This window comes from Sapajus apella, unplaced genomic scaffold (genome assembly GCF_009761245.1).
Source record: "Sapajus apella isolate SASKATOON/1434 unplaced genomic scaffold, GSC_monkey_1.0 scaffold151, whole genome shotgun sequence".
Taxonomy (NCBI): domain Eukaryota; kingdom Metazoa; phylum Chordata; class Mammalia; order Primates; family Cebidae; genus Sapajus; species Sapajus apella.
The window spans coordinates 459390-472385 of record NW_022437091.1 but is presented as its reverse complement, the minus strand read 5'-3'; the positions used below and the strand labels follow the sequence as shown (position 1 = coordinate 472385).

The following is a 12996-nucleotide window of genomic DNA, read 5'->3' as shown; positions in this document are numbered from 1 at the left end:
GTTGAATCATTGGACATGAGTGACTCTTTGTCTTGCTACAGAAAACTGTTTTATTTGGGAGTGGTTTTGGTGCAAGTTTTTTCAGCAAGCTTTGAGACTGAATGTGGCTTATTGGTGGCTCACAATTTAGTTCACTAGGCACCCTGGACCTGAGGTGATTCTGCTCCTCCTGGGATATCTATGCTGGAACCAGGAGAGGTTCCCACACTGAAAACTGTGTCATTAAAGTGATTCTAAATCATAACATAGAACAATTAGAATAAAGTAGAACTTTTTTCTACTGAGAGTGGTGAACATTACAAGAACCGATGATGGGTCAGCCACACAAGAGCAGGAGCTTGCATTCTGAAGGTGGAAAAAGATTCCAAGTGTTTTGAGCTTATGAGAGAGCAGAAGATAAGCCTGTCAATTTACTAAATGCTGTGCTCCATCAGACACCTTCCATATTAATGCAAAGAGTGGCTGTCATTGCTCAAAGCACATTATAAAAGTCACATTGACACTTGTGTTCCCAGGGAAGTAACCGCTCTAAAGAGCCTGAACCTTGGCCTTATTCCGTTTTTATGACAAGCCCCTTGTGGATTCTGATTCTGCAAGGGGCTTGTCATAAAACGGCATCAGCAGAACACAGCTGTTCTGCACAGGAAATTAGTTGGGGGAGTGGGTGGAGATACTTGTCATAGCATATCCACACTGACATTTGGATAGACCGAACTGAGTCACCAGATGTGTTTAGAGAAGTCTGTCTTCCCTAATAAAGACTACTCAGTTATACTACCAGGTATTTCTGAAACATGGGAGTGGTGTTATTCCTTTGATATCTTTACTATAACAACCCAGAATTAGATTGACATGTTAAATTATTCATAAAGTTATAAGTAATTTCTTCCTCATGATAATTTTTTTGATTAAAAATAATTCCTACCTCTTCACATAGTGATAAATTTGATTCTTTATACCCAGTGTTCTGTGGAAATGCATGAGACCATGGACTGCATCCCATTTTCCCTTTCTTCTTTCCCTTGCAATTCACATTGCCACATGCATTCTTTTAAGGTCTCCTCTTTTTCTGGTAAGACTAGACTTCTGATTGTTCTTTCTCCCAATAGGTATCTGGATACACATTTTTTAAAGACAGAAAAACTTTCCATTGTATTAATTTATATTTGCCTAGTGCATCAATCAGGGTACAGTCAAGTGCAGGAAAGTCACCATGAGTTGTATGGGATAGGGGCTTAATTATAGGAATTTGGCTTTATGTGATTGTGAAAGGAGACAGGGAAGTGAAGGTTTACAGACTGTGGGAAGGCCAGAGAAGGAAACCCTAACGAGTCAGTCTGAGAAACCAAGCATTTGCAGCTGCTGAAGTGTGATTTGAAGGGAAAGTTCAAGGAGAAGTCTAAGGAAGCTTTTGCCTTTGTGTGGTTACCATCTCCATTCACCTATTGCCAGGCATCTGAAGGTGACTGGTCAACAGGAAGGCATACTAGACATGGAGTGTAACAGTGAGGACAAGCTGGAACCACTGGGCATTTCCGTGTCTATTTGTCACATATGACAAATGACTGCTTCAGAGAGCAGTGGCTACTGTTTCACTTTTGCCTTCCATATCTCACACACATTTCTCTTTGGCCAATTTTATCCTGCTACCATACAAAGAAGAAAACTCTGGGAAACTTGGTTCTCTGTTTATTTATTTATTTATTTGTCACTTTTTTATTGCATTTTAGGTTTCGGGGTACATGTGAAGAACATGCAAGATTGTTGCATAGGTACACACATGGCAGTGTGATTTGCTGCCTTCCTCCCCTTCACCTATATCTGGCATTTCTCCCCATGCTATCTCTCCCCAACTCCCCACCCCCCTGCTGTCCCTCCCCTATTTTCCCCTGAAAGACCCTAGTGTGTGATGCTCCCCTTCCTGTGACCATGTGTTCTCATTGTTCAACACCTGCCTATGAGTGAGAACATGTGGTGTTTGATTTTCTGTTCTTGTGTCAGTTTGCTGAGAATGATGGTTTCCAGGTTCATCCATGTCCCTACAAAGGACGCGAACTCATCGTTTTTTATGGCTGCATAATATTCCACAGTGTATACATGCCACATTTTCCCTGTCCAGTCTATCATTGATGGGCATTTGGGTTGGTTCCAGGCCTTTGCTATTGTAAACAGTGCTGCAATGAACATTCGTGTGCATGTGTCCTTATAGTAGAACAATTTATAATCCTTTGGATATATACCCAGTGATGGGATTGCTGGGTCAAATGGTTCTCTGTTTAATCCAGTACAGACCACCATTGTGTACCTCCTTATAAACTTTCCATTATGTCATACCTCATTTGATCATATTTAACTTCCATATAAGACAATAGTAAAACAATTATTCTGCCTAATATGATGCAATTATCTTCCATACAATTGAAAGCATGCTAACCTTTTCTCCAAAAGAAAATGCAAGGACCCTTGTGTCACTTTATACGTCTTTAAATAAAAGTTTATTCTTTTTCTAGTCAGTCATACTTCTCCATTGATAACCTGTAAGTAAAAACATGTACTATTGTGGAGAGTAGAATAATAAAAGAAATAAAAAGAATGGGTTATAATCCCCCTCCCAACACACACACAGATATCAAAGTAAGGAACATGTACCCATAAGTACTTCAGCTCTTGTTTCTGTCACTGGTCATGAGGTTGTAGCTGGGATGCACAATTTCATTCTTCTGCTTTCATTCATTATTGTTTTTTGCCCTCAGCAAGTATATTCCCTTGTCTGGTGGGATGAAGACCTCAAGATCTATGTCTTTAGCAGTCCTGCCTATATTGAGTTGCTGTAGTTTTCCATAAAATTTTATCATTCATGGTGGGATTAAGAGTTTCCACAGACACACTCTTCTTTACACCACTGTATTGTAGCAAACCATTTCTCCATAAAAGGCAGCTTCAATCATCTCAGCCAGTAGAATAACCCCCATCTTTGCTTGTGGCTGACTGGAATAAGGAGTCCATGCCATTCTCTTGCATATACTATAATGTCAAGTTAGTTTTGCCCAGCCCAGCTGCTCAGGTATCTACCTATATGTATCAAATGTGCAGTGATCTTCAGGCCTCCATAGGCTGTCGCCAAATTTGCAACTGGGCCACATATGTTTCCTGGCTCCTGAAGAGGGCTGGAGCATTTGCCAGCCTCACTCAACCATGGTATCAGAAAAACCTGAGGGAAATGCAATTGACCCTTTGAAAAACAAAAGCAAAGCTGATTTTAAGGGTTTTTCTCTTTTTCCTTGATTTTCAGCAGTTTTACTCTGATGTGTAGAAGTATGTTTTTCTCTTGTTCTCTGTGTGCGTGTTTTATATTTACCCTGTTTGGAATTTGCAGAGTTCCTTGAATCAGTGGAGACATATCAAATTGGAAATTTCCGATGATTATTTCTTCAGATTGTTTTAGTTTCATTTTCTCTCTCCTCTTTGTGACACCAATTACATATATATTAGGTCATTTGAATTACCTCACATCATTTGTATGCTTGGATCTGTTTATTAATTTTTTTCTTTATTTGACTTAAAGTCATTTAATGTTGATTTGTCTTTACATTCACTAATCCTGTGTCCCTTTTCCAGTTTGATATTAAACCTACTCAATGGCTTCTTAATTTCAGATAATGTCCATGTAATTTTTAAATATATGCTAAGTAATTGTTGTAATATTCTGTTAAAATATGTTATCAAAATAATTTCCTATTGAAAATTTTGATTTACTTTATTCATGTTTCCTTAATTTTTAAAACATATTAATTATAGTTATCTTAAAATTCTTATGTGTTAACTCCACATTGGAATCATTTGTGGGTCTGGTTCTATTTATTATATTATCTTGTGATTTTGGGTACTTGTTCTTGCTTCATTACATTTTTTGTACACTATACAATCTGGGTATTAATATATAAAATCTGTAGATTATTTTGTTTTTCTCTAAAAATGTTAATTTTGTTAAATTACCAGGAGATCACTCTAATACTGTTGAAACTTACTTAAATCTCTGTGAGGGGAGGATATTTTTCCTCAATTATTATTTTTGTCTTAGAACATAGCCTTTACTCTTAGCATGTAATCCCTACTCTGGTGAGTTGATTGAAAGCCCAAGGTATTTCCCAAGGTTTCTTCACTCTGGCTAGGCCAGAGCGCCAGTGTCTTCCTGCACAGTGCAACCCCTGAAATCTCCTTGGAGCTTTTAGATCCCCAGAAGTTGTTTTCTGTGAGGCTTTCCAAAGTTTCTCCCTGTGCATGTGCAGTTCATGTGTAAGCTCTGCAAACATCCTACACAGATTTTAAGACCCTCTTACATGAGATTCTCTTCTCTCTAGAACACTTTTCTTCAAATCACAGTTATATTCATAGCCATAATTCTATCTGTTTTTTCCACCTGGTAAAGCTGCCTCTCTCTTCTAGGGCTCCAAGTCTGTGTGCTGAGGCTTAGAAAATACCCACAAGGGAGAAATGCTGAGTGAATGTGGGAGTCACTTTGCAGTCTTTCCCTCTCCCAAGAACTGCAAACTTTCACTGTCTTCTCTCCTTAAAAATAATAGTATCATATGTCTTTTCAGTTTTGTAGTAGTTTATAGCTAGAAGGTAACTCCAATATCTGCGATACTGTAAAAATCAGAAAATCTTTTTTTCTTTAAGACAATGCTTTCTTATATATTTTCTCCCTTTTAAAGGCAATTGTCAGATTTATTCAATAGTCAAAATGTATCATGTTTATGTATCATATTTATCATACCTTGTACAAATTATTTAGAAATGCATTCCACACTTAAAAGAGATTAGGATCTCTTTTTTTTTTTTTTTTTTTTTTTTTTTGAGACAGAGTCTCACTGTGTCACCAGGTGCCAGGCTGGAGTACAGTGGCACGAATTTGGCTCACTGCAACCTCCACCTCCTGGGTTCAAGCAATTCTCCTGCCTCAGCCTCTCAAGAAGCTGGGACTACAGGCACATGCCACCATGCCCAGCTAATTTTTGTATTTTTAGTAGAGACAGTGTTTCACCATGCTGGCCAAGATGCTCTCGATTTCTTGACCTTGTGATCCACCCGTCTTGGCCTCCCAAAGTGCTGGGATTACAGGCGTGAGCCACCGCGCCCGGCCTAAGAGATTAGGATCTCTAAAGAACTACCGTTTTCTTATCACCAAGTAGTTGCATGATTCTTCTTCTTAGTGCAGTTATCCCCATCTGTGCTCTGTTAGAACGTAAATATGCTTAGGAATTTTGTTCCCCATCTCCTTCACCTTACCCTGTTATGATTTACAGACAATTCATTTCAAGGTTCTTAAGTCTCCCGTAAAAGAAGGATCACTTATGCACATTATTTAATAACTTGAAAATTATATTTTATGTCTTAAATTTGCTATAATCTGCCTTGCTTCCTGCCTGTATATGTATGCTGTTCTTCAAATTGGAATACATTCCCTCATCTGCTTCTGTTCTTCAGTCTGATTAACTTCTACTAAACTGCCAGATTTTGAGCTGAGGCATCACATACTCCAGAAACCTTTTTTTTTTTTAATAAGACCCTTTACTGTCCCAATTAAGTCCTTCTCTATTTTATACGAACTGATAACAAAAATATATTCAACAAGGATAGAACTCTATTTAGTCACAGTTCCCTACAGCACCTAACAGATATTTGATAATTATTTGTTGAATAATTAATGAATTAAACTTGTGACTAAGTGGTGGGTGGGAAATATCATCTTCACATTATAAATGAGGATTCTGAGATAAGGGACAAAGAAAATGACCCACTTGCTGAAGATGATATAGCATATTCATGACTGGAAATCAGCTTTTTTCTAATAACCTTTTCAAAACATAAATAAGAAAATGATATAAATAATACTATTGAATATGAACAAAATGCACAATTAAATTTACTTTAAGAAATTGGAACAAAATATAAAGGATTAGAGAGCATAGCATGTCTTTTTTTTGACATATTTTGGTTTGACTTTGTCAAGATTTTCCTTTATACATAGATAATATAAGAATAAATAGCATTCAGGGTGCAAATACCCTTTTTGACAGAAAGCTTTATCACCAAGTTTAAGGGATCCTTTATCTAGAATTTCTGATTCACTGATTCCCTGATTTAGGGATTAGGATGTTGGGAATTGTTATGTTTAGGACAGAGATAACTAAGTATTCATCAGAATCTTTTAACTTTTTTGGAAGTGAAATCACTTTGATTTATCAAGTGTATGCTTCTCAAAACCATGTTACAGCAAAACACATAGCCATCTCTACCTTATTGTTGAGTCTTAGGATTGCAGATACATGCCTGATTTCAGGCTTCAGGTGCCTGGTAAGCACTGTATCTCCACAGCATAGAGGTAAGTGGCTGAGTCTCTGGTCAAGGATGCGGAAAGCTCTGACCATTTTTCATGGTAACAGAGGTCATTTATTTTTCCTCCTCCTTTTTTCTCCATTTAAGTTTGTTAGAAAAAGTATCATGGAGCTTTTCCTAGAATTCTGCCTGTAATAAAGTAAGCCATAAAAAAGATGTGGGAAAGAAATTACAGGTGAGATTGGTGCTTTCTTGCTCTTGGATATGGAGGATTGAGGATTCTGCTCACTCTTATGCAGAGAGATATGATAATATATGAAAGAGTTGATTAATCGATACACTCTGCCTAGTAGCACCATTCCCACAGCAATCTCCAGGGGAACTGTTTATGTACCTGCACCATAGTATCAAGTTACACCTCATTTAGAAATGCTTTCCACATGAATCAGGACATGCAAGGAGATATGGGCAGTGGGAATGCAAGACTAATCACATCAGGACCTACTGCCACTCTCAGGGTTGGGTTAGGGCTTCAGCTATGGTTTCATGTGACCTGAGTCCTCAGGCTAGGAATCTCCAATGCATAGGTGGCTATAATGTTCCTCAGCTTTGACTGTGGATTTTATCTTCCTTTTTGCTGCATTCCTAAATTAATGTTAAATAAGGACATGCAGAGTCCTCCAGGCTTTTGATGAAACCACTGCACACAGATCATGTAAATAGAACAATTGCACACCAGGAACGAATTTCTCCCCTCTTGGAGGATCAGGACTTGAAGACTCTGCTCCACTTTGATTTGTGCTTTTACCTCTGTTGAGAAAGAGAAAAGTAAACACAGGTGAGAGTCATCACAAAATCACTGTAGTTGTTTCCAAGTGTAGGAAATTTCTGTCGTTTCCTCTTGTATGGTAGAGGTCACAGCTCAGTTGAGAGTTGTGTTGTTTCTCTTTCTCCATCTCTCCCTTTTCTCCCTTGCTCCTTTCCATATTCAGTTGTGACACTCCTCCAGGTTTCCTCTGGGATGTCCTTAACTCACAGCGAATCTGTATCCACAGGAGGCCCAGCAAGATTCCTATTGGCGCCTTCATGACTCTTTACTTTTTATTTTGCTATAGGGACACACCTTGATATCAAGTTCCTTTAAATATTGGTAGGTATCATATCTTGAATTTGGAGCTAATTTTGTTCCTGCGGCTGAGCAATTTCATGAGACAGATTCAGCAGCAGCAGCTCTTGAGAGCTGTCACTCACCTTTGTAGTGGAAATCTCCACCTACCTGTGGTTTAGTCTACCTTCTGCACACTGTGGTGTGTGTGCGTGAGTGCTTGTGTGTGTGTGTGTGTGTGTGTGTGTGTGTGTGTGTGTGTGTGTTGGGGATAATGGAGGGGTCATCTTATTAGGGTTTAAGAATATTTTGGGGGAAGAACGGGAACACAGTAGCTTAGAGAGAGAATAGAGAAACAGTTTATATGTCTTTGAGAAGTCAGAGATAAAATATATTGACTAAGGCAAAATCTGGGACATGATCAGACTGAAAAATTTTTTGCATTGTGGATGAATTGTATAAAAAGTTATATATATATTTATATATAAAAATACATATGTAGGAGAAAAATATTCACATCCTCCTTTTGTATATATGAATACATATATCTGGGTGTGTATATATACATATATAAATATATAAAAAATATATATGTATATATATTACAGGAGATATATATATATATCTCCTGCAAGTTTTTCTGGCTCTATCAATTCAACATTCAATATGTAGACATACAGATCATTGGTTTTCAACCAGAGGCTATTTGCCTCCAGGGACATTGGACAGTGTCTGGAGACATTTGTGTTTCCCACAGTTGAGGATCTTACTGTCATCCAGTGGACAGAGACCAGGGATGCTGTTAAACACCCTATAGTACCCAAAGAAGCCCCTTTCCCCAGAAAAATTACCTGGCCCAAAATGCTAATAATGTTGCTGTTGACAAACTCACAGAGACTATGCTTTTCAATTCAGACAATCCTCCACAATTTTCTTCTTACCTTTATTTCTCTATCCTTTTCTTCCCAGCTCCACCTTATATTTTCTCAATTTGCATTTAAAAAAATTTTTAATGGCCTTGAGTTTTTTTTAATTTTTAATTTTTGTGAGTACTTTAGTAGGTGCATATATTATGGAGTAATGAGATGTTTTGATATAGGAATGCAATATGAAATAAGTACATCATGAGAATGGGGTACTCATCCCCTCAAGCATTTATCCTTTGAGTTACAAACAATTCACTTATTCTTTATTTTAAAATGTACTATAGTCACCCTCTTGTGCTATCAAATAGTAAGCCTTATTTGTTCTATTTTTCGTACCTGTTAAACGTTCCCACCTGCCTCCCAGCCCCCCACTACCCTTCCCAGCCTGTGGTAATCATTCTTCTACTCTCTGTGCCTATAGGCATGGTTTAGATAAGAACAGTGATCAGAGATTAGAAATAATTTCTGGACAAACAGATCAAGTCTCATATTGGTTCCTGATACTAAAATAAATTAATACATGAAACTATAATTAAATAAATGTTAAATTTTCTTCTTTAAATCTCAAACTTCATTTTGGCTCTTAGAGATAAAACAGAATTGGTGATAAGAAAGCAGGATCATGTGTGTTATTAAAAATTTTATGGTCCATATACCCTCTTGCTACTGATCCCCCACCCTCAGCCTAAATTGTTAGCCCTTTTCTTGTTTCAGAGATTTTTATTCTCCATTCACCCGTCAATCCTCCTGACAGCCCAAAGAGTCTTTTCTCAGGTTAGAGTACCCCCTAGAGCTAACACCACTTCTGCAGTAAGGCAGATGTCCCACCCAGGGGAGGTGCCTGAGTCTGGTCTTAAGCATCAGCAGTGTGTTTTCAGGAAGGCACACAGTGATTCAGGAGCATGGAGAATGTCCAATTTCTCTCAGAAATTATTGCTCTGGATGGAGGTTGTAGGTCAGAGTATTCTCCAACTTATAGCCCCTGGAGAATGATGGCTATGGGAGCAAGCCTATGGTTGTCTATTACCATCAGAGTGAGTTCCTTGGAAGCAGGGACTGTGTCCTTTCCACATTGACAGAGCAGGAGCATTGCCATCTTGGACAAGCCCCTCATTCTAAAGTTCACTTTAATAAAAATCCTCCTAAATCCAAAGGGCACCAGCCTAATGCCTAAGGTCAGCATGACCATAAACCACAAATAGCATCTCCAACCAGAAACTTTCCAAACTCCTCCCCAACCAGGAATATGCTAGCCCTGAGATAACCCCTTCTGGCCAGGAAGATGCCAACCCGAGACAACCTCCCTCTTGCCAGAAAGCTGTCAGCCCCAAGATAACCTCCCCTCCTCCCAGAGAGATTCCAACCTTGCCATAAACTTCTCCTCTACACATAAGCATTTCAAGCTTATGATAAGTCCCCTCATCCTAAAACCAATATATACTCTTAGTCTGTAAGAGAAAGCGCTCCTGACTGAAAACTGCCAGAAGTCCCTCTCTGGTTTCACCTGCAGTAAACTTGTCTTTAACTGCCAAGCCACGTTTCATCTTTCTTTCCTCTTTCTTTAACTCTTACTCATATTCCTGGCTCAAAACCTATATCAGGGCACAAATGAGGTTTTGAGTGTACCTTATGGAAGCTATGGCCCCAATTTCAATTTTTTAATTTTTAAGTCCATTATGCTAGGCATTTCCAAAAACATTGCTTATCTTCACAATAATACTGTAAATTAAGTATTTATACTTACTCCCTGTAGTACTTATGAGGAAATTGATGATCATGAAGTTAATATAATATGCCCAAATTTACACAGCCAATAAGGGGCAGAGCCATGAGAAACCCTTGCTCTTTTCATAGTGTCATGGCACTTTTCAAAAAGAGACATGTAAGCCCAGTAATTGTGGAAAGACCCTGGGATATCTTGTTAAGGAAGTAAAACAGAATCTCCTGCCAACCCGTAACACCTTCCTACAAAGGTAAAAGAGAAAGAAAACATTTTTGGCCAAGCATGGTGGCTCACACCTGTAATCCCAGGACTTTGGGAGCCCTGACTGTGCCGCTCACTCCAGTCTGGGCAACAGAGTGAGACTCTGTCTCAAAAAGAAAAAAAAAAGTTTTATTGAATAAGCATTAAACCAGACTGTGATGCATCTCACAGGCAATCCACTAAATAGATTACAAAGAAAGAAATAAATCTTATCCTTTTATATAGCACTGATTGTCTACAATTTCTCAAGATAAACAATAACTAGTCCTTAAGAAAGAGGACTTGATGGCACCATTTGTCATACATAGTTCATTCTCTATTTACCTGGTAATTGAGGTAGCCACTTGTTTGTAATTGCCTTCATGCAAAGGAAACATTTCTCATATTTTTCCTACTGGAGGTTGGTTTGCAACTGGCAACAAAGTATCAGCTGAATTTAGGCTCCTATCCTCCACTAAAACTGTATTAGGGCACTACTTCCCTGCGTGATTACATTTCCAAAAAATTGCTCTCAGGTCCTTGAGAAAGACACTCCTTGGTTGTAAAACTGGCAGGAGGTTTATTTAGCTTTTAAAAAGATTTACCTACGTTTCAAAGTGATAGAAAAAAAAGAACTCACAATTACAAATTTTCTAAAATAAGTGCTCTAAGAAAAGGGAGCGGAGAGTGTCTTTCTCTTTTAGCATCAGAGAGAATTGTTTTCTTATTTTTATTTGTATTTGCCTTTAAAATTTTCAGAATGAAGGAGTTTAATGTGATAAAATTTTTAGGGGATGCTTTTAAAATGAATTACTGGGTAGAGTAAAGTTAAGAAAATAAGAAAAATAACTTTTGTAATATAAAAGTAAGACAAATGTAAGGCTACAATTATTATTTGCATGAAAATTGTCTGTGGTTAAAAGACTTTAGGATAAAAGCTGGATTCCACAATCTTCCATGAGGATAAGAAATTGGTATGGAAATTTAATAATGAGTCCTCTCTAAATGAAAGGTGAAGTATTTTTTCCTTCATAAAAATTATGGGACCATTAATACTTTAAGAAATAGATATGATCAATATAAATGGAGGCCCCATGTGGGTATCAACAGAGTAATTTGTTTATATATCTTTTCCTGCTCTTACACACAGACATACACAAAAAGTCATTTTATGTCAGTCTTACTACAGTTAGAATTGTGTTTAGCTACAAGCAAAAAAAAAAACCTCAACCACATATGATTTATTAAAAATGTTCATGCAAAATAAATCTGGGGGTTGGATTTGACTTGGCATCTAAAAGACTACCAGGCATGGGATAGGGAAAGGGGATTAGGTATGTGCTTTCATTTATGGTAAAGTTATCATTTCCATGTTTTAAAAAGAGACAAGGAGGATTAGGGGGATGTGTACTTGTACCAGGAGAGAGAGAAAAAAAAAAACATTATGGGAAGGCCCTAGCAGATTTCTGGTCCCACCTCATGGGTCAGAACTGTTCTATATGTATATGGCAATCCCTTGCTGCAAGAGAGGGTAATATGTAGTGTTGAGCTTTCTTTAAGCTGGACATATTGTTGCTCAAATAAAAATTGAAGGTTTTGTTAATAAGGAGGTAGAAGAGAACTGTGATTAGGTTGGCAACTTGCAGTGTCTGCGTTCCTGACTCCTCTGGTGAAGACTCAGAGTATTAGAAAGAGAATAACTCATTCCGCCTTAAGTAGTCAGAGAAAATTCCACTGTAGGGGTGACATTTACATGGGAGCATCAATAACAATATTATTTTAGGGACATTTATTGAGTATACATGCTATCCCTGGAACTTCAGACAATTTTATATATTTTGTCTCATTTAAATCATAGCAACTCTGCAAGATAGATATTCTTATTAACATTAATTTATAAGGAAATGTAGGTGAGGGTGAATAATTGCCCAAGGACACAGAGCTAGAAAATTACAAAAATGAGATTTTAATCTAAGTTATTCTGATGTCAAAACTCAAAAACTCATGTGCATTGTGCTATATCATCTTGCTTTACAGAACACATACAAATTTTTCAAGTATGAAATGGGTCAGTGGAGGGCTTGCCATGTGGAGGAAACTGCCAACTTCTTTCTTCTTCAGCTTTGAACACGTGAAGTTATTTATATTTGCCATTCAAAGTCTCATTCCTAAGCCAGTCCTGTGCACATACAGGCCATTGTAGTTAGTGTCTGGTCACTTTCTGAACCACCAACTGGGATATTGTTTTGAAACAACAGTTGGGTGCCATTGAAGTATACTTTCAGCATCTTTCTTCCAAAAAAAAGAGTAAGTTTCTTCTAATTTTTAAAATGATACTTCTGCTCTTTACTGGAGTGGAAGAGTCTGGAAACAGCAGCTTCGTCATCTCCAGAGTACTACAAGAAAGCTGTGAAACCATCCATTTCTGCCCCATTGTACTAAAGGATTCCTGGCTGTTGTCTTAAGGAAAACGGAATGATCAATCTGAACCATGATGTATGCTGAAATTCTCCATGTTGATCCTTTGGATTTAATTGACATGCCACCAGCTGAAGATGTTCCCAGTTAAATTAACAGAAAATCCTAAAGAGAAGGGAAATCCCTGATGCCAAGTATGAAAGGAAGAATTGAGGGAAAAAGGAAGAGAGAGAGAATGAGGGGGT

The 12996-nt window shown here is 37.8% G+C and overlaps 1 gene segment (V, D, J or C); it reads right to left on the bottom strand.

Annotated features, from left to right (window-relative positions):
* Positions 1–12996, bottom strand: part of LOC116541450 — a 544521-nt gene that overhangs the window by 358646 nt on the left and 172879 nt on the right.